Here is a 22,605-nt window from a genome sequence, read left to right as displayed (position 1 = left end):
TATATTTCTGGGGAAATCTACCTCTAAAAAGAGCAGAGAAACAATCCACATACTTTCCCAGGGCACTCCTTCCCTGTCAATCTTCTTCCAGTTCCCGGTAACAAGTCTGTTTTCTAATTTCTTTCTCCCAGAAGCTTTTGAGCTCATGGCAAGTTTCACAGCAGAAGACTTCTCGACGGATATATTGATTGTTCATCCTCTAAAAATAAAAGAAAAATCAAATTCCAAGTACTTCAAACAAAGCCACTCTAATTTTGAAGTTATGAAAGATGAGTTTGAATCCATACACTGCCAATTACACTTTTTGTGCCTGTAGACAATTTACACAGTCACTATGATTTTGTTTCTCAGTTGAAAATGGGGATAATAAAGGTTAATGCCAGAAAATATCATGAAAATTTTTGAAATGAACAAAATACAAAAGATATCTAATAATGCTTCCAGTTTATCTGATTCTACAAGTGCCTGCCTTTTTCATTGTCTTCGAGCTATTTTTTTCAACTCTGTTAAGTTATAGAAAAAATATAGCAATATGAATTATTTTTGAACAGAGACTCAAATATATTTTGTTCAGTGGAATGCAATTGATATCCCTGTGAATATCAACCAATTTTCACCTTCTTAAAAATTCATTTCAGAATTTTTTTGATGACCACCCCCACAGCATATGAAATTTCCAGGGCCAGAGATTAAATCTGAGCTGCAGCTGCAACTTACACTGGATCCTTAAGCCCACCGCGCCAGGCAGGAAATCCTCATTTCAGTATTCTTGACTATGTGTTTTTCTGAATTCTCCTTGAATCAGTTGTAATATCTTACTAGTTTTTTCATTAAATATAATAAGTTAACTATTTGACACAAATTTATTTTATATCAGTATGAGAGTCATAATTTTAACTTAAAAATTATCAAAAAAAAAAAAAAACCCTTTAACAGGAGTCCCCATTGTGGCTCAGTGGTTAACGAACTTGATCAGTAACCAATAGGTTGTGGGTTTGATCCCTGGCCTCACTCAGTGGGTTAAGGATCCAGTGTTGCCATGAGCTCTGATGTAGGTCTCAGCTGTGGCTTTGATCCTGTGTTGTTGTGGCTGTGGTGTAGGCCGGCAGCTATAGCTCCAATTAGACCCCTAGTCTGGGAACCTCCATGTGCCATGGGTACAACCCTAAAAAGACAAAAAAACAAAACAAAACAAAAAATCCTTTAACAGTTACATCACAGCTCTTTCTCTGTGTGTGTGTGTGTGTTTGCGTGTAGAACAAGGTGGTATATTTATTTATTTATTTATTTTTTGGGTCTTTTTACCATTTCTTGGGCTGCTCCCGTGGCATATGGAGGTTCCCAGGCTAGGGATCTAATCAGAGCTGTAGCCGCCTGTCTACACCAGAGCCAGAGCAATGCGGGATCTGAGTCGAGTCTGCAACCTACAACCACAGCTCACAGCAATGCGGGATCTTTAACCCACTGACCAAGGCCAGGGATTGAACCCTCAACCTCATGGTTCCTTGTCGGATTCATTAACCACTGTGCCACAATGGGAACTCCAAGGTGATGTATTTAAAGCTCTAAATACAAACTTGGCATGGCAAACAACAGGCTCCCAATAAATGTTATGCTCTTTCCAGCCTTCCTCAAAAATTAACGACATCTATCATTTATTGAGCATATAATATGTAATAGGCATTTCTTACACACTGTCCAATTTGATCCTCACTACAATTCTGTGTGATGGGTGATTCTGAATTCATTGTTCAGATGAGGAAATTAAGAGACAGAATTTGCTTATAGCCTCATAGCTGAACATGAAAGAGCAGGAATTTGGATGTAGGCCTGTCCATCCTCAAAGTGGATGCCCTCTACTCTACCAGTCCTCATCACTGTATCTGCAATTGGCCATATCCAGAGCAAGATTGTGTGGCATGTGTGTATATGTCCCATGAAAATACACATGTTTAATACTAAAAAGCATTTACTTTTTACCTAAGCACTGCCCATTTTCCAGAACTTAATAGATGCAAAGGACTGCAAAACAGAGCCTTCTCTGCCTACAGTTGACCACCTGCTCAGGCAAGAGCTTTGGCTCTGGCTGGAGAGTGGAAAGGACCTGGATCTTGCCTCCCTTGCTACAGAGTCCCAGTGATCCCATGCAAGTGGGATTGCCCACAGCAGCCCAGGGGAGTAGGGGTGAGAGAAGCTCAGAAAAGCTTTCAGGGAATAAATAACACATCTGTGATTTTATATTTGTAATACAGAAGAGTAATTGTATATTATAGAACTATATAGAACATATAATTTATAATATAGAATTGTTTATAATCCAGAATAGTATAGAATATTTTATTTATATTATTATAATATTATAATAGACCCTGATTCTTGTACTAAAGAAGTGGCAAGAAATTCCCACTTGGAGGGATGTATAAATGTCCCTAAGTAGGAAGAACCTTAGTTTTCTTTTTATTATTATTATCATTAAAGTATAGTTGATTTACAATGTTCAATCAAGTTCTATTGTACAGCAATATGATCCAATCACACACATTTCCATGTGCTATACAGTAGGGTCCCATTACACATCCATTCCAAATATAACAGTTTGCATCCAAAAAAACCCTCAAAATTGGAGTTCCCATCATGGCTCAGTGGTTAACGAATCTGACTAGGAACCATGAGGTTGTGGGTTCTACCCTGGCCTTGCTCAGTGGGTTAAGACCTGGCATTGCTGTAAGCTGTGGTGTAGGTCGCAGACGCAGCTTTGATGCCCATTGCTGTGGCTGTGGCATGGGCCAGTGGCTACAGCTCCAATTAGACCCCTTGCCTGGGAACATCCATATGCTGCAGGTGTGGCCCTAAAAAAGACAAAAAAAAAAAAACCAAAACCCCAAAACCTCAAAATGCCCATCCATCCCACTCCCTCCCCTTTCCCCAGTGGGAACCCCAAGTCTACTCTCCTTGGCCATGATCTGTTTCTGGTTTTGTTTTTGTTTTTTGGATAGGATCATCAGCTCCATATTTTAGATTCCACAAATAAGTGACATCATATGGTATTTGTCTTTTTCTTTCTGGTTTACTTTACTTAGTATGAGAGCCTCTAATTACATCCCTGTTGCTGGAAATGACATTAGTTTGTCTTTTTTATGGCTGAGTAACATTTCATTGTATATATGTACCACATCTTCTTAATCCATTCATCTGTTGATGGATATTTAGGTTGTTTCCATGTGCTGGCTATTTTGAATAGTGCTGCTATGAACATAGGGGTGCACGCATCTTTTTCAATGAAAATTTTGTCTGGATATATGCCCAGCAGTGGAATTGCTGGATCATATGGTAGTTCTATATTTGGTTTCCTGAGATACCTCCATCTGTTTTCCATAGTGGTTGTACCAATTTACACTCCCACCAACAGTGAAGGAGGGTACCTTTTCCTCCATATTTTTCTCCAGAATTTGTTATTTCTTGACTTGTTAATGATGGCCATTCTGAGTGGTGTGAGGTGACACCTCATTGTAGTTTTGACTTGCATTTCTCTAATAATTAGTGATACTGAGCATTTTTTCTTATGCTTGTTGGCCATCCATATGTCTTTGGAAAAATGTCTATTTAGATCTTCTGCTTATTTTTTACTTGGGTTGTTTGTCCTTTTGTTGTTGAGTTGCATGAGTTGTTTGTACATTTTGGAGATTAAGCCCTTTGCTGTTGGATTGTTGGCAGAGTTTTTTCTCCCATTTTTTTTGTTGTATTTTTGTTTTTTTAATGGTTTCCTTTGCTGTGTAAAAGCTTTTGAGTTTGATTAGGTCTCAATGGTTTGTGTCTTTATCATAATTATTCTAGGAGGTGGATCAAATAAGAAGTTGCTGTGATTTATGTCAAAGAGCATTCTGCCTATGTTTTCATCTAGGAGTTTTATAGTATCTGGCCTTATATTTAATCCATTTTGAGTTTATTTTTGTAATGGTGTTAGTGTTCTACTTTCATTCTTTTAAATGTAGCTTTCCAGTTTTCCCAGCACATTTTATTGGAGAGATTATCTTTCCTCCATTGTATGTTCTGTCCTCCTTTGTCATAGATTAATTGACCATAGGTACCTAGGTTTATTTCTGGGCTTTCCATCCAGTTCCATTGGTCTCTATATTTCTGTTTTTGTGCCAGTACCATATTGTTTTGATGACTGTAGCTTTGTAGCATTGTCTGAAGTCAGGAAGCTTGATTCCTCCATTTTGCTTTTCTTTTTCAATATTGCTTTGGCTGTTCACTCTTGTGTTTCCATACAAATTTTGAAGTATTCTGTTCTAGTTCTGTGAATAATCTCTTTGGTAATTTGATAGGGATTCCACTGAATCTGTAGATTGCCTTGGGTAGTATAATCATTTTGACAATATTGATTCTTTCAATCCAAAGCATATTATAGCTTTCCACCTGTTTGTGTCATCTTTGATTTCTTTCATCAACATTTTATAGTTTTCAGAGAATAGGTTTTTGTCTCTTTAGGTAAGTTTCTTCCTAGGTATTCTTTTTGATGAAATTATAAATGGGATGGTTTCTCTGATTTCTCTTTCTGTTCTTTCATTATTAGTATATAGAAATGCAATTGATTTCTGTGTATTAAATATGTAGCCTGCAACTTTGCCAAATTCATTGATGAGTTCTAATAGTTTTCTGGTGCTGTCTTTTTTTTTTTTTTTGATAGGCAAGAAATAGATTTATTGAGATAGGATGCTTGTGAGAGATGCAAGTGGGCAGGCATGGAAGCTCTGCCTCTGGTGTTATCTTTAGGGGTTTCTAGGTATAGCATCCTGTCGTCTGCAAATAGTGATAGTTTTACTTTTTCTTTTCCAATTTGGATTCTTTTTATTTCTTTTTCTTCTCTGATTACCACGGCTAGGACTTCCAAAACTATGTTGAATAACGGTGGTGAAAGTGGACATCCTTGTCTTGTTTCTGATTAGCAGATTTGAGTATTCTGTAAAGATTTTTTTTTTCCCTAGGAACTCATTCTTTTATTTTATTATTTTTTTCCCACTCCTTCTCTTTTTCCTCCTAGACCAATATTCTAGTTATCTGATAATTTCTGTAGCCATAACTGACTTGGGCAAAACTGTGCCAGGATAATGTCAAGGGCACTGTGCCCTGGAGTTTCTCCAGGCTCTCTCTGATCCCCACCTACATTCTGAAGAATGGAGCAGAGTCCATCCTGCAGCCTAATGGGAGCACATGCTTTATCTTCTGAGGGCATACATCCCATTTATTTTCCATCCTTGGATAATGGATTCAGTACACAGATTGCTAATAAATTCCTACTCACTTGATATTGAAAGAGTTGTCAATAAAAGCATAGATCAGTTTTTTAAAGAATATATCAGATTCAAAATTTTCATTCATAAAACTAGAGTATGGGATGAGTGCAATTAGGTTTCCTGTGGATTTAATTCAAGTTGCAGGAGGAGTTCCCATCATGGCTCAGCAGAAATGAATCTATTATCCATGAGGAAACAGGTTCAGTCCTTGGCCTCACTCAGTGGATTAAGGATCTGGCATTGCCTTGAGCTGTGGTGTAGGTCACAGATGTGGCTCAGATCCCATGTTGCTATGGATGTGGTGTAGCCCAGTGGCTACAGCTCTGATTTGACCCCTAGCCTGAGAACTTCCATCTGTGGCTCTAAAAAGACACACTCACACATGAATTCAAGTTGTGGAAAACTGAGGCCTCTCAGTTTCCTGATGTGACCTCCACCTGTGTAAATGCTAGAAAAGAAAATAGCACTAGCTTTGAATGGGGAGGAAGATGTTAATGCAGATTTGCAATTTAGGTGGACAAAAGGTAATGCAAGACTGATTTTCACATTCTTTTAATGGAAAATGTTCTTAAAAATTCAGGAGTTCCCATCGTGGCTCAATGGTTAACCAATCCGACTAGGAACCATGAGGTTGTGGGTTTGATCCCTGGCCTAGCCCAGTGGGTTAAGGATCCGGCATTGCCATGAGCTGTATTGTAGGTTGCAGAATCAGCTTGGATCTGGCGTTGCTGTGGCTCTGGTGTAGGCCGGCGGCTACAGCTCCAATTAGACCCTTAGCCTGAGAATCTCCATATGCCGTGGGTGCAGCCATAGAAAAGACAAAAAGACAAAAAAATAAAATAAAAAAAAAATTCAAAGCTCATATTAGGTATCCAGTATTCAGAGAAAGTATAGTTTGGTCAAATAGGAACTCACTAAATTTTTTTCTTGAAATTTAGAATTAATACTTTATTCTAAAAAGATTTTCATTAAAAAAAAAAAGAGGCCTATTCAGGAATGCAGACTGCTCACATCATCCCATCATTTCACCTTCATTTTATTTGGAAAAAAAATGTGGTTTAGATATGAAAGGAGGATTTATTCTAAGACGGCATAGTTGTGTAATTGTGAATTAGGTTAAGAGAAACAGCTGAAAGCAGAGTGGTGTCTACACACCCAAGGAATGAATTAAATCAGAGTAAGTCCAAAGGAAATCAGGCAGAAGGCTTTGAAGAATCTGAAGCATGGTGGCTCTGTTTCCTGTTCTCTTTGAGTAAGGAAGCATTTTCGGGGCTTCAGGAGGGCTTCAGGAGAGGTTGAACTTGGATGCTCTCAGGGGCAAGCAAAGTGCTGTTCACTCATGAAGGAGTGAAGCTACTGGACCTGAGCAACAGGAAGCAGGGGGCAGGGAGCAATGAGCACACATTTTGCTTCAAGACATTACATTGAAGGACAGGAACACTGTGATTACCAAAAAAAAAAAAAAAAAAAGAGGGTTTTTGGTTATATGCAGTCCAATGGCTCCCTAGTTCCTCTTAAGTGGTGCTTTCTCTATCTACAGCTTTAGCCTGTGTCTTTCTTCCTTAGTGTAGGATTTAAGGCTTCTTCAAGGAGATAAAACTCAAAAAGCCTCCAGCTGAGATAAGAATTACCAGGCCCTTAGCATCCCTCCTGTCTCAGTGTAATGGGTACAATGATCCAAAGGATCTCCCTACCCCAGCAACTTAGCCTACTCCTTCCTGCCCCCGATAGGAAAGGTATGTGGCCCATGCCTTACCCAACCCCTATAGGGGTAATATACACCCCCAACCAACCAGCAAGTGTATCCAAAGACCCCATCCTTCCCCAACCAATCAGCAGGTCAATAGGTGCATGGTGAGACCTCTCCTCTCTCTCCTTTGTCTCCAGGCTATAAAACAGACATGACCATGCATCTCCCTGATTATCAAGAAGTCAGCCCACTGTGTTAACAGTGTCTCTTGCCTCAATAAACTTGTCTTTTCTATACCTTGCTTTGAATCCAGAAAATTCTTTTTCCATCCACATGCAGACACCATTACACATAGCTTTTCTCAAAAACCTCCTCCCCAGGCTTTCCCTGCAGGGCATCCTGAACTATTTCACTTTCTCCCTGCCTCCCTCTTCCTACCAGTCTCCTTGAGCAGCCACTTTCCTGCCTCCAAACCTGAGGGTGAAAATACCATCTTCACTGGCCAGACTGGCTCTTGCTCTCATCCTAGCAGCAACTGGGATTGAAACTTTACACCAAGCCTCACCTCATCCACCAGAGGACTGCAGACACAACCGCCTGCCAAATACTACTTTGGTTCCCGCCTCACTCATCAGGCCTATAAGCTCTGCTCTGACATCCACGATGGCCAGGGCGCTAAGAGGGAGGACAGAGGACAGTTGTCACTATTGTGACTTTGGGCAATAAGCTTTTGAGTGCTCTGAGCCCCAGTTTGCTTATCCATGAAGTGGAGCTTAAATGTGACAAAAGAGAGGAAATCACCTAGTACTGCCAATGTATTGGCATTACTCAGTGTATGTGATTATAAGATCTGACCATGAGGGTTACAAATATAGCATCCTAGATGATGTAAAGGTGAAACATCACCAAGAGCTTTTGTTAAAGTGTTCTCTGTACACTTTTTCCCCAAATTTTCATCACTAACACAATACATGCTTGCCCTCAGGGAGCTCAGAGTCTTATCCCTGATAAGAGGTCAACAATGTTAACTGAATTTGAACCATCTCCTAAAGAAGCTCTCATTGTCTTTATACACAGTATTAAATGCTGTATATTCAGAACATATTAAGGTTTATTTGTCTGTGTTGCTGAGCTGTCAGAAATAGAATACCTTAGATTTTATCAGTTGGACTCTGTACAGAGAACACTTTAGCAAAAGGTCTTGGTGATGTTTCACTCTTATATCACTTAAGATGTTACATTTGGGGATCCTTGTGGTCAGGTACTTTTTTTTTTTTTTTTTTTTTTTTAGAGCTGCACCTGTGGCATATGGAGGTTCCCAGGCTAGGGGTTGAATCAGAGATGTAGCCATTAGCCTACATCATAACCACAGCAAAGCCAGATTCAAGCCATGTCTGTGACCTACACCACAGCTCATGGCAATGCCAGATCCTTAACCCACTGAACAAGGCCAGGGATCAAACCTGTGTCCTCATGGTTACTAGTCAGATTCATTTCTGCTGAGTCATGATGGGAACTCCCTTGTGGTCAGATCTTATAATCACATACATTGAATGATGCCCAATTTGTTTAAAAAATGATTGTTTTACCAAAGGTGACAGTTGACACTCTGCTAAAGATTCAACTCAATCTCATGTTATTTCATAATCTAATTGCTTGTTTTCCTGGAAACTTCTGGAAAACTTGAATTTCAGCATTTAGGATCATGACCACTTATAAGAACTTCTCTAAGAGGAAATGCATTTTGATTTAGATGAGCTATGCTACTCCACCTCCTTTTTCACTTGTTTTATGTCTGTAGCCTCATATACTGTGCTCACTGTGAGCAGTGTGTTGGTAGCTGGTATTGTCCCCTTTGTAGCTTCAAGAAACAGAATTGACAGTCATTTTAACAAACATCAAGATGAATCAAAGAACAGAAAATAAAAGTTGTCATTTTCCTTAGGGGTACTGACATAAAACCTAAGCACTGGCAGTTACTTTTGCTGCATCTTCACATGGTCCAGGCAGAGAAACTCATTAACTATGTATGTGATGCTGGATAAGGATGAAAAGGCATTACTTTCCTAATTGTTCTCTGAGTGGGGTCAGGAAGAAGGGAAAGCCACTGTGATTTCCTGTGGGATGAATCAGTGATGCTTTTATAGTCATAGGAATAAGAATTGCTAAGGAATGTCCAGATACATAAACCCATCAGGTACCTGAAACCTCCTTAGTCATTCTTAAAGGTCTTTGAGATTAAGATCCTATTTTTCACTGAGGACATTTTCAAACTCAGGTGTCTCCATTATGTTCTTGTGAAATTGATTTTTTTTAAGAAATCCAAGTTTAGGTCTTTACACTCCATGCTTCTAAATTTCAATTTGCTATTTTTATCCCATGGTATATGCAGATTAGAAGGGAATAGACTTCTCAGATAAATCTACGCATTTTCTTTTTCTTTCTTTCTTTTTTTTTTTGGTGTCTTTTTGGCATTTCTTGGGCCGCTCTCACAGCACATGGAGGTTCCCAGGCTAGGGGTCGAATCGGAGCTGTAGCCGCTGGCCCACGCCAGAGCCACAGCAAAGTGGGATCCGAGCCGAGTCTGCAAACTGCACCACAGCTCACAGCAACGTGGGATACTTAACCCACTGAACAAAGGCAGGGATCGAACCTCCGACCTCATGGTTCCTAGTTGGATTCATTAACCACTGTGCCACGACGGGAACTCCAGCATTTTCTTTCAATGTCTTTTTGGTTCTCTGTAATCCTGAGATTCCTTTTTTTTTTTTTTTTTTTTGGCCATACCCATAGCACACAGAAGTTTCTGGGCCAGGGATCCACCCCAAGACATGGCAGCAACCTGAGAAGCTGCAGTGACAATGCTGGATCCTCAACCTGCTGACACAAGAAAACTCCAGTCACAAGAGTCTTTAAGAATATAGGCTAATTTCTTTTTGTTCACTCTTAGATAGGTGTGTTTTCTTCCACCCTCAATGGGTCAAAATTCAGGAACAACAGTTTTATTTATTTATTTATTTGGGGGTGAAGGAGAAAAAGATAGATTTATTGCTTGTCCAGGCAAAGGAGGCCACAGCAGGTTAATGCCTTAAAGACTGTGCCCTCCTCAGGAGAAATTGGGAGGTGGTTTTATAATTTTGGAGTGAAACGTAGGGCCATTAATAAGGATCAGCATAGATAAAAGCTTGCATTATTTTTCAAAGCTGCTGTTAAGTGGTCCCAGCATTGGTTCTGATGATCCTTCTTTTGAAATGAAGAATACTTCATCAACTGCTTCCTTCTGTTGAGGGTTTCAGTTCTGTGGAAGGGCTTAAATATATTGTTATATATATTCCTTGAGGAGGAATCAAGACCCTGCCCCAAGGCTGCACTATTTATTGTCTCTTGACTGTTCCTTCCTGGTCTCTGCATCCCCTCCCTTCCCTGATCAGTAACTGTTTGAACCTGCTTTTTGGATCTCAGAGAAAGTCATGGAGGCTGAAACCCATTCCCCTAAAACAAGAAATGGGGGTCACAGAAAACTTGTGTGCCCAGGAGCCCCAAAGGGTCCTGCTTGGTTTCATATCCACCCCCCCCCCCCACATTGGTACTTCTCAATCTTGAGGAGAACAGATGTTAGACAAGAGAATGTTCATTTTGGATAGAGAGGTTAATCATAAACTCAGCAGAGGTACTCAGTTTTAGGGGAACTTGGTTTTAAACCTGAAACCAAGCAGGGCCCTGCAGGCTCCTGGGCACACAAGCCTTTCTGCATCCCCCATTTCTTGTTTTAGAGAATACACTTCAGCCTCCATGACCTTCCCTGGGTTCCAAAGGGCAGGTTCAAACAGTTGCTCATCAGGGAAGGGAGGGGATACAGAGACCCCAGGGAGGAGCAGTCAAGAAACAATAGTGCAGCCTTGGGGGCAGGGTCCTGGTCCCTCCTCAAAGAATATCTTTGAAGCTCTTCTGCAGAACTAAACCCCCCAACACATGGAAGATGTTAATGAAGCATTCCTTATTCTGGGAAGAAGACCACCAGACCACTGAACACCAGCTTTGAAAACAATGCAAGCTTGCCTCTATCCTGATCCTTATCTGTGGCCCTGTTTTTCACTCCTCAAACTATAAAACCACCTCCCCATCTCTCCTTAGGGTGGCACAGTCTTTGAGGCATTAGCCTGCTGTGACCCTCCTTTGCCTGGCAAAGCAATAAAGCTATTATTTCTCCTTCACCCAAAACTCTTGTTTCCACATTTCTATTTGGCACCAGTGAGCAGAGGTTGAATTACGGCAACAAATCCCCATTTCTGTTTTATCTTTCTCCAAGTCTTTCAGGGAATGGGGTGATGTCTGCTCTGGCTACTTCCTGCTGAGATGGGGCACAGTCCTGCCTCAATTTGGGGAATACAAGAACAGCAAATTTAAGTAACTATCATGGCCATAACTTCACACAAATAATTTTCCCATAATTAACACTTAGGAATCTCTTGTAATTCCCAACCTTTAAAAACATGTACTGGAGTTCCCACTGTGGTGCAACAGGATGTATGGGATTTCTGTAGTGCCAGAACACAGGTTTGATCATCGGCCTAGAACAGTGGGTTAAATGATCTGGTGTTGCCACAACTGCAGCAAAAGTTGCAACTGAACCTTAGATCTGATTCCTGGCCTGGGAGATCCATATGCTATGGGGTGGCAAAAAAAAAAAAAAAAAAAAAAGATCTAGAGAGAGTGAGCTAGAGTGAGCGAGAGAGAAATATATATCATGTTTACTACATTTATTTTTGGTTTGCCCAATGTTGAAAAAAATATGGATACAGAGAGATAATTCTCCTCTTTAAGATAAATAATAGGGTAAAGTGCATTGGTATTGGCAACTGGTGTTAAACTCTGAGATGACAAAAAGGAGTAGAAATGAAGTTCAAGTATGAAGTGAGCTCTTGTCCCCACTAAGGGGCCAGAGAAAACCTGCTGCCATGCCTTCACCTACTAGCTGATGGGCTGCTAGTCTGTGATCTCTGGATTATTTTTATGCTCTCTATTGAGTATTTACGGAATACTTTCATTCTCCAAAATGCTTTGTATCTTGAATTCATTTCTCACAACACTATTCTTATGTACATTAGACAGAGGAGGTGCAAAGAGAAAAGCCATGGCCCCAGATCACCTCATCTATGGTGATGCAGCTGGAATTCAAACTCTACCCAGCTCCAAAGCCTGTGCTCATCCCTCTCACACTACCTGGTCAGCCCATCAAACAGATGGAAGCTCATGGGAAATACAAGAAACATATGCCCTGGTTCAATCGGTTCTGAGTGATATGCAAACCATCAAGTCTTTATCAAGGCAGAACTGGATTAATTTTGTCCAAGGTTATTTTATGCTTATTCCATGAAGACAAACTTCCCTTCTTCTCAAATATCTCTGTGAGAGGTACCCACTCTTATCAGTTTTCTGTGCACCAAGATAGGAACTAAAACACACAACCACACAAACTAAAGGCACTCTCCCCCACCCCACGTAATTGTTGATCCCATAATCTGGAAATTCTGCCATTACAAGTGTCAGGGGACACAGCTATCACTTATTCTCCTCTAAGGTGGCCCTTCTCACTCATAGTGAAAATGATGTTCCAGCAGCAGATGCTAAGATGACTACAACTAACCTTGGCTCAGAAATATTTTGATGGGTTTCTCCTCCCATCCCAGACAGAGAGTAATGTAAGTTTTCTTCCCTTCGCCTCCTTTGCAGATGAAGTTGGAGCATTATGTGAAAGCACTTGTCCTCAGTTTAGCACTTTGTTGGAAAACATTTTCTCTTTAACATTTCCTCCAAAATTCAGACAGGCAATTTGAATTTAATTATTGAGCTCCTCTCCCTAATTTTCCCTCCAATTAATGTCCTTCAAAGCCACTTCAGCTTTTTCCCCACTGCATGGTATGTGTCTTAATAAATCTCTTGGTAAAAGTCTTAATAAAAGGCGCAGGTGAAAGAAAAGACTGCTTGGGGCAGTATAGGTCAATTTTGAAATAGCTGACATTTTTAAGTAAAACAAGACTAATAAGGAGTTCCTGCCATGGCACAGTGGAAACAATCTGACTAGGAACCATGAGGTTGTGGGTTTGATCCCTGGCCTCACTCAGGGGGTTAAGGATCTGGCATTGCCATAAGCTGTGGTGTAGATCACAGATGTGGCTCAGATCTGGCATTGCTGTGGCTGTGGTGAAGGCTGGCGGCTACAGCTCTGATTAGACCCCTAGTCTGGAAACTTCCATATGTCACAGGTGCAGCCCTGAAAAAGGACAAAACGACAAAAAAAAAAAAAAAAGAAGACTAATAAGGAAAAAATTTTTATATTGAATGTGTCCATTATAACTCAGCCCTGCTCTTTCCTCTGGGGTTTATCTGAATTAATTGGAACAACACCAAGGTGTGAAGGAAAGACACCAACAGTTATTGGCAAGTAACTAGCAATTAAGTAAAGAAGTGGCCTTGAGTCTGAGGCAGGTGGTAGATGGGCCCCTGAGTGAGAACAGGTGGGACCTAGGCTGAGTAAAACAGGCCTAGCTTCTCTCTGACACCTCAAAGGAGAAAGTTAATTGCAAGATCTGAGCTCTGCTGGAGTAGAAAGATTAGATGACCCCTTCAATCACTCCTGGGGTCAAGGAGAGCTCCCCAATTACACATGCACTATAAGATTCCTAGGGGTTAAAGTGGGAGGGGGCACCAGGCCATAACAAGTCCTAATACCATCCTGTCACCCTTTACTACGGAATCTATTTTTGCCCAAAGATGTATACACATATCAGGGAGGGTCCTGTGTCCAGTCAGATGTGAGAAATGAAACAAGATAATTGGACAAAGGTAAACAAAGTCCCAGAAGAACTGTGGTATAGAAGTGATTTAAATCACCTCTCCGGTGCACTCCTCACTCAGGGGGACACCTGTACCCACACTCATCTTTGCTTCTGACTTAAATAAATAAACTACTATTCTGTGTGCTCTCCCACATGTCGTAGTGTGACTCTGACAGGTATAAACTTTATACCTGTTTTCACAGTCTTTGCCTCCTTGAAAGAGTCTTTCTTTCAACAGGGGGCAAAAATCAGGGCATTTCTGCAGTTAGCCCCAGTTTAATCTAGTGGCTAGTAGTTAGGGTTCTTGGTTTTCAACCAGGCTGCCCAGGTTCAATTCCTGAGCAGAAAATTAAGATCTTGCTCCAAGCTATCACTCACTGTCATTTCTCCAAGATCAAGTCCCTGTGACCTTGGGAAATGTATAACCAACATTTTTAAAGCTTATGTTTCACACACACACACACACACACACACACAAAAGATGGTCTGAGAATTAAATGAGATTAGTATCCAAAACACATAACATAATATCTGGTCCATGGGAAAACACTCATTATTCTCATCTATATTAAAATTAGTGACCTGCATCAAGTACAGTACCAATGTTACCTCATTTAATTCTCTTTAATTCTCATTTAAAACACTGTGGTAGGTTTTTATTATTTCCATATTTGTGGATGAGAAAGTGAGTTTGAGAGGTTAAGTGACTTACAACCAGTCCCAGAGTTAACAAGGGAGAAAGCCAGGAATTTGGCCCAGGCCTGTAGATGTCATGGTCTCTGGGCTGTTCACTCACTGGGTGTCAGTATCACCCAGAAGTAACAGCAAGAAAGAATCATGCTTTGCATTTGCTAATGAGATCTTGAAAATTATCTATTTCAGCATATCAATAGCTCTGGGAACTAGGTGTTAATATTTTACATTGCCATACAGAAAGCCAGGCTTAGAAGTTTTAAATTTCAGGTTAAATCACAGAAGGAGTAAATGCAGGTGCTGAACTCTGAACTTAGGCTGTTTCCAAAGGTCCTCACATCACCTCCCTCAGTTTGAACCACTTTCCCCACTAAAGGGGAATGTTCCCCTGTCCTAGAAAAAATAAAGACCCATTACTATCTGTAATCAGAGAATATAATTATTCTCTGCAAGGTCATTGGTTGAACTCCTCCAGGTCCAACTGATGCATTATCCTAATAAGGGCCCTCCCAGAACAAAGGGAAGGCAACGTGCACAACCAGCATCTGTGTACGCATTCAAAACTTTGTGGCAATATGACATAATCAGTATCCATGTGAAACTTTGCAGCATAGACCATCCAACCAGAATTTACAGAATGTATGTTATCTCATAAGGGGGACAAAGGGACCAAAGTGTAAAAGAAAAATAACAGAGGGTATATAAGACAGTGCCCTGCTGTGTTCAGGCTCAGCCTTTGGGTATGAATCCACTGAGCCAGTGCTGGCATGAATAAATGATGCTTCCTGGCAAAAAGCCTCAGTGTCCCATTCTTTGTATGAGAATCCTGCAACACTAAGAGGCCCTGTGCCTCTGTAGGGTTGAACTGGGAGCCTTGGCAACTAGATTAGAAATAATCTTGTAACATTTCAAGGGTCTTGCAAGATGGTGGGAGAGTAAGAGGACGTGCTCACCCTCTCCCACAAACACATAAAAAAAAAAAAAAACACATCTACATGTAAAATGATTCACACAGAATATCAACTGAATGCTGGCAGAAGAACTTAAACTTCCAAAAAGGGCAAGAAACTCTTGACAGAACTGCATAGGACAAAAGAAAAAAGAGAGAGAGAGAAAGAAAAGGAATCAGGATGGGTCTAACTGTCCCGTGAGGGATTGTGACAGAAAGGGAACCTACACCCTGGGAAGCCACCTAACCAACGGAAAGATCAGCTGAGTTGGATAGAACTCCAAGAAGCTGAAAAAAGCACAGCAGCAGCTCTGAGATCCAAAAAGCAGAGTGAGAGACTCACAGACCATCTGAACCACTGCCACAGACACCACAGACTGAGACACTTAGGCTCCAGAGGTCAGTCCCGGGGAGTGGGCTGGGGTTGGTCATGTGGAGACAACCTAAGAGACTAGGGAGCAGTGTGCTGCTGGCAGGGGGAGTGGTATTCTAAGGGATGGGGAGTGGAAAGCCAAGGCAGAGGGAACCTGGGAGAAGGTCCAGACCTGCAGGAGAGGCAAGGCGCCACTGTTGGGAAGGGGAGAGGAGGAGGGGCAGGCCACCATAGAAAACTCCTTGGGCCCCAGTATGCACGCTTGCCCACCAGATCGCAGAGAGCTGAGCACTCCTTCCTGGCACCTGCACCCCGCCTGCATGGATCTGGCCCTGCTGACACCCTTGTGTGCTCCTGGCACCCATGCCCAGCCTGCACAGATCCAGTCCCACCTTCACAGAGCCAGCCCTGCCCATACCCTGGACTGTACAAAATTACAGTTTGACTTCCCCAAATTCACAGAAAAAGAAAAACACAAGCACAATGAAGAAGCTCAGAAACCATTCCCAGTTAAAGCAACAGGAGAATTGACCTAAAGCAATCAACAATGAAACAAACCTCTGCAGTCTGACAGACTTTGAGTTCAAAAGGGAAATAGTGAAAATACTGAAGGAATTAAGAGAGGATATGAACAGTAATGCAGATTCCCTCAGAAAAGAGCTAGAAAATATAAGGAGAAGCCAAGATAAACTAGAAAATTCATTTGCAGTGATACAAACTAAGCTAAAGGCAATAAAGACTAGAATGAACAATGCTGAGGAAGGAATGAGTGATACAGAAGACGGAATAATGGAAATCACCCAAACAGGACAGCAGAGAGAAAACCAAATGAAAAAACATGAAAGCAATATAAGAGACCTATGGGATAATATAAAGCGGGCTGATCTATGCATAATAAGAATTCCAGAAGGAGAAGAAAAAGGAAAGGGGATTGAAAATATATTTGATGAAATTATGGCTGAAAACTTTCCAAATCTAAAGGATACTGATATCAAGATACAGGAAGCACAGAGGGCCCCAAATAAGTGGAACCCAAACAGGCACACACCAAGACATATTATAATAAAAATGGTAAAAGTTAAAGATAAAGAGAGGATTCTAAAGGAAGCAAGAGAAAGATAAAGTGTTAATTATAAAGGAACCCCCATAAGGCTATCAGCTGATTTCTCTACAGAAACACTACAGGCCAGGAGGGAGTGGAAAGATATATTTAAAGTGCTGAAAAGAAAAAATCTGCAGCCTAGAATACTCCATCCAGCAAGAATATCATTTAAATAGAAGGGGAAATAAAGAATTCCTCCAACAAACAAAAGCTAAAAGAGTACAGCAATACAAAACCCATTCTAAAAGAAATACTTAAAGGGCTTCTCTAAATTAAAAAAAAAAAAAAAGAGGAAGAACTAGGATGGTGGAAACCACAATTGGAAAACAATCACTTAAATAAGCCAGCATACAGATCCAAACATGAAGATATTAATTAAAAAAAAAAAAAACATAAAAATCATACAATGTGGGAAGGGAAGTAAGAAAAATAGGTTCTTTTTCTTTATCTTAATGATGTGTTTGAACCTATATGACTATCAGGCTAAAGTAAGCAGATATAAGAAAATGTTAACATACTTAAAAAAAGGGCAACCACAAATCAAAGCCAAACATTACATTCACAAAAACTGAAAAGGAAAATACTCAAGTATAAAATAAATGGAAACCATCCAACCAAGAAAATGAAGAAAAAAGAAACATAGAGTCAACTGGAAAACAAGGCTTAAAATGGCAATAAATACATATCTATCAATAATCACCTTAAATGTCAATGGAATGAATATTCCAATCAAAAGACACAGAGTGGTTGATTGGATAAAAAAGCAAAAACCTTCAATCTGCTGCCTATAAGATATTCACCTTAGGGCAAAAGATACACATAGATTGAAAGTGAGGGGATGCGAAAAGATATTTCATGCCAACGGACAAGAAAGGAAAGCAGGAGTAGCAATACTCATGTCAGACAAAATAGACTTTAAAATGAAGGCCATAGAGAAAGACAAAGAAGGACACTATTTAATGGTTAAAGGATCCACTCAAGAAGAGGATATTACAATCATCAATATATATGCCCCTAATATAGGAGCACCCAGATATCTACAGGAAATATTAACAGACATGAAGGGAGAAATTGATGGGAATACAATCATAGTAGGAGATTTTAACACCCCACTCACATCAATGGACAGATCCTATAGACAGAAAATCAATAAAGCAACAGAGATCCTAAAGAAAACAATAGAAAAGTTAGACTTAATTGACATTTTCAGGACATTGAATCCAAAAAGATCAGAATATACATTCTTCTCAAGTGCACATGGAACATTCTCAAGAATTGATCACATATTAGGGCACAAAGCTAACCTCAACCAATTTAAGAGTATAGAAATTATTTCAAGTATCTTCTCTGACCACAATGGCATGAAACTAGAAATCAACCACAGGGAAAGAAATGAGGACAAAACGTATTACATGGAGACTAAACAACATGTTACTAAAAAACCAATGGGTCAATAAGGAAATCAAGAAGGAAAAAAAAATACTTCAAGACAAATGATAATGAAGACACAACCACTCAAAATCTATGGGATGCCACAAAAGCAGTACTCAGGGGGAAGTTCACAGCAATACAGGCCTTCCTCAAAAAAGAAGAAAAATCTCAAAGTGACAACTTAACCCACTACCTAAATGAATTAGAGAAAGAAGAAGAACAACAACAACAAAAAAAGCTAAAGTCAGCTGAAGGAAGGAAATTATAAAGATCAAAGAGGAAATCAATAAAATAAAGATTCAAAAAACAATAGACAAAATCAATCAAATCGAGAGATGGTTCTTTGAAAAGGTAAACGAAATTGACAAACCTCTGGCTAGACTCACCAAGAAGATGAGAGAAAAAAACCCAAATAAACAAAATAAGAAATTAAAAAGGAGAAATCACAACAGATACTGTTGAAATACAAAAAACCATGCAAGGATACTATGAACAATTATATGCCAACAAATTTGACAATCTGGAAGAAATGGACAACTTTCTAGAGTCTTAGAACCTGCCAAAACTGAATCAAGAAGAAACAGACCAATTGAACAGACCAATCACTAGAAATGAAATTGAATATGTCATAAAAACACTCCCTACAAATAAATATGCAGGACTAGATGGCTTCACAGGTGAATTCTACCAAACATATAGAGGAACTTATACCCATCCTCCTTAAACTTTTCCAAAAGGTTGAAGAAGGAACACTCCCAAAGACGTTCTATGATGCCACCATCACCTTAATTCCAAAATTAGACAAAGATACCACCAAAAAAGAAAACTATTGACCAATATCTTTGATGAATATAGACACAAAAATTCTCAACAAAATTTTAGCCAGTCAAATCCAACAACACATTGGAAAGATTGTACACCACAACCAGGTAGGATTCATCCCAGGTACACAAGGATGGTTCAACATAAGCAAATCAATCAACGTCATGCACCACATTAACAAAAGAAAAGTCAAAAATCACATGATCATCTCAATAGATGCAGAAAAAACATTTGACAAAGTCTAACATCCATTCATGATCAAAGCTCTCGCCAAAGTGGGTATAGAGGGAACATTCCTGAACATAATCAAAGCCATTTATGACAAACCCACAGGAAATATAATACTCAATGGAGAAAAGCTGAAAGCCTTCCCCCTAAAATCTGGAACAAGACAGGGATGCCCACTCTCACCATTGTTATTCAACATAGTATTAGAAGTCCTAGCCACAGCAATCAGACAAACAAAAGAAATAAAAGGCATCCAAATAGGAAGAGAAGTGGTAAAAAGTCACTGTATGCAGATGACATGATACTATATATAGAAAATCCTAAGGACTCAACCCAAAAACTACTTGAACTGATCAAGAAATTCAACAAGTAGCAGGATATAAGATTAACATTCAGAAATCAGTTGCATTTCTGTATACTAGCAATGAAACATTAGAAAAGGAATATAATAACACAATACATTTCAAAATTGCACCCCCAAAAATCAAATACCTGGGGACACACCTGACCAAAGAGGTAAAGGATTTATATGCTGAGAACTATAAAACATTAATCAAGGAAATTAAAGAAGATGTAAAGAAATTCCAATTGGAAAAATCATATTGTAAAAATGGCCACATTACCCAAAGCAATCTACAGATTCAATGCAATCCCTATCCAATTACCCATGACATTTTTCACAGAACTAGAACAAACAATCCAAAAACTTATATGGAATCACAAGAAACCAGAATTGTCAAAGCAATTCTGAGGAACAAAAACCAAGCATGAGGCATCTCTCTCCCAGACTTCAGGCAATATTACAAAGCCACAGTCATCAAGACAGTGTGGTACTGGTACCAAAATAGACATACAGACCAATGGAAGAGAACAGAGAACGCAAAAATAAACCCAGCCACCTATGGTCAATTTATCTTTGACAAAGGAGGCAAGAACATAAAATGAGAAAAAAAGGCAGCCTTTTTTTTTTGGTCTTTTTGCTATTTCTTGGGCCATTCCTGCAGCATATGGAGGTTCTAAGGCTAGGGGTCGAATTGGAGCTGTAGCTGCTGGCCTACACCAGAGCCACAGCAACTCGGGACCTGAGCCGCGTCTGCAACCTACACCACAGCTCACGGCAACACCAGATGGTTAACCCACTGAGCAAGGGCAGGGAGTGAACCCGCAACCTCATGGTTCCTAGTCGGATTCGTTAACCACTGCGCCATGATGGAAACTCCAAAAAAGGCAGTCTTTTTAGCAAGTATTGCTGGGAAACCTGGACAGCTGCATGCAAATCAATGAAACTATAACATACCCTCACACCATGCATGAAAACAAACTCAAAATGGCTTAAAGACTTAAATATAAGACAAGACACCATCAAACTCCTGGAAGAGAGCATAGGCAAAACATTCTCTGACATCAACCTCATGAATATTTTCTCAGGTCAGAGTCTCCCGAAGCAACAGAAATAAAAGCAAAAATAAACCATAAATCAAACTGACAAGCTTTTGCACAGCAAAGAAAACCAAAAAGCAAACAAAAAGACAACTTACAGAATGGGAAAAAATAGTTTCAAATGATGCAACTGACAAGGGCTTAATCTTTAGAATATATAAGCAACTTATACAACTCAACGGCAAAAAAGCCAACAACCCAATTGAACAATGGGAAAAATACCTGAATAGACCTTTTTCCAAGGAAGATGTACAGATGGCCAACAAGCACATGAAAAAAAATGCTCAACATCACTGATTATTAGAGAAATACAAATCAAAACTACCGTGAGATACCACTCACACCAGTCAGAAGGGCCATCATTAATAAGTCCACAAATAGCAAGTGCTGGAGGACGCATGGAGAAAAGGGAACCCTTCTGCACCGTTGGTGGGAATGTAAGCTGGTACAACCACCGTGGAGAACAGTATGGAGGTACCTTAGAAAACTATACATAGAACTACCTATGACCCAACAACCCCACTCTTGGGCATACATCCAGACAAAATTTCCCTTAAAAGAGACACGTGCACCCACATGTTCACTGCAGCACTATTCACAACAGCCAAGACATGGAAACAACACAAATGTCCATCGACAGATGATTGGATTAGGAAGAAGTGTTATATTATATATACACAATGGAATACTACTCAGCCATAAAAAGAACAAAATAATGCCATCTGCAGCAACATGGTTGGAACAGAGACTCTCATACTGAGTGAAGTAAGTCAGAAAGAGAAAGACAAATACCACATGATATCACTTATATCTGGAATCTAATATAAGGTACAAATGAATCTTTCCACAGAAAAGAAAGTCATGGACTTGGAGAATAGACTTGTGGTTGCCAAGGGGAAGGGGGAGGGAGTGGGGTAGATTGGGAGCTTGGGTTAATGGATGCAAACTATTGCCTTTGGAATGGGTTAGCAATGAGATCCTGCTGTGTAGCACTGGGAACTATGTCTAGTCACTTGTGATGGAGTATGACAATGTGAGAAAATAGAATGTGTACATGTATGTGTAACTGGGTCACCATGCTGTACCGTAGAAAAGAAATTGTATTGGGGAAATAATTAAAAAAATAAAATTTAATTAAGAAGAATTATTCTTGTAACATTTCAATTGTTTATTTTCCAAATAAAAAGTTAAAGAAATAAAAATTACTTTCCTCTTCTTTCAAGAAAAAATGTGCTATTTACCTTGCTTCTCTTACATTTACCATGCCTTCCCCCCAAATTTCTTATGCAGACCACTGACTTCAGGTAAAGAAACCCTGGGCACACATTCCCTTTTGAAATTCTTTGTAATGAGCATTTCATAATGCCAAAAAGTATGAAAGGGCTTAAAAAAGGTGAGTGGTATTGATAAAAGTTGGAGTGCCAACTTGAATGTGCTCCCAATAAGCTAGAACTGGGAACAATTTGAGCAACAAAATAAATAACATGATATTAGTCACAACCCAAAGAATGAATCCAATACAAATTATTAAAATAAATAAATGGGGGAGAACAAGCAATTATTTCTTTCAGAATAATTCCAATGAATACATGTGGAAGGAATGAAAGGAATAGAAAAGTCACCATGAGAACACCACAGTGGTTCCTGCAGGTAGGATTCTTTGAGGAATGATCAAATTAGTAGATGAAATTTTTAAGGAGAAACAGGGTGTTTGCATAGCTTCAAACAGCCTCTCCAAAAT

At 39.7% G+C, this 22,605-nt stretch overlaps 1 pseudogene across 1 annotated transcript in view; it reads right to left on the bottom strand.

The window, feature by feature from the left end:
* Positions 1-22,605, bottom strand: part of LOC146399379 (protein FAM240B-like) — a 134,704-nt pseudogene that overhangs the window by 14,298 nt on the left and 97,801 nt on the right. Inside the window, exon 3 of the transcript XR_014817643.1 lies at positions 54-199. The product of XR_014817643.1 is annotated as a protein FAM240B-like (transcript). The remainder of the gene's footprint in view (positions 1-53; positions 200-22,605) is intronic.

The sequence above is a fragment of the Sus scrofa genome, chromosome 10 (assembly GCF_054392235.1).
Source record: "Sus scrofa isolate SSC_HxYL_T2T_F1_AM1 chromosome 10, Sscrofa_HxYL_maternal_Yorkshire_Landrace_v2.0, whole genome shotgun sequence".
Taxonomy (NCBI): domain Eukaryota; kingdom Metazoa; phylum Chordata; class Mammalia; order Artiodactyla; family Suidae; genus Sus; species Sus scrofa.
This window is presented reverse-complemented; position numbering and strand designations above follow the sequence as displayed.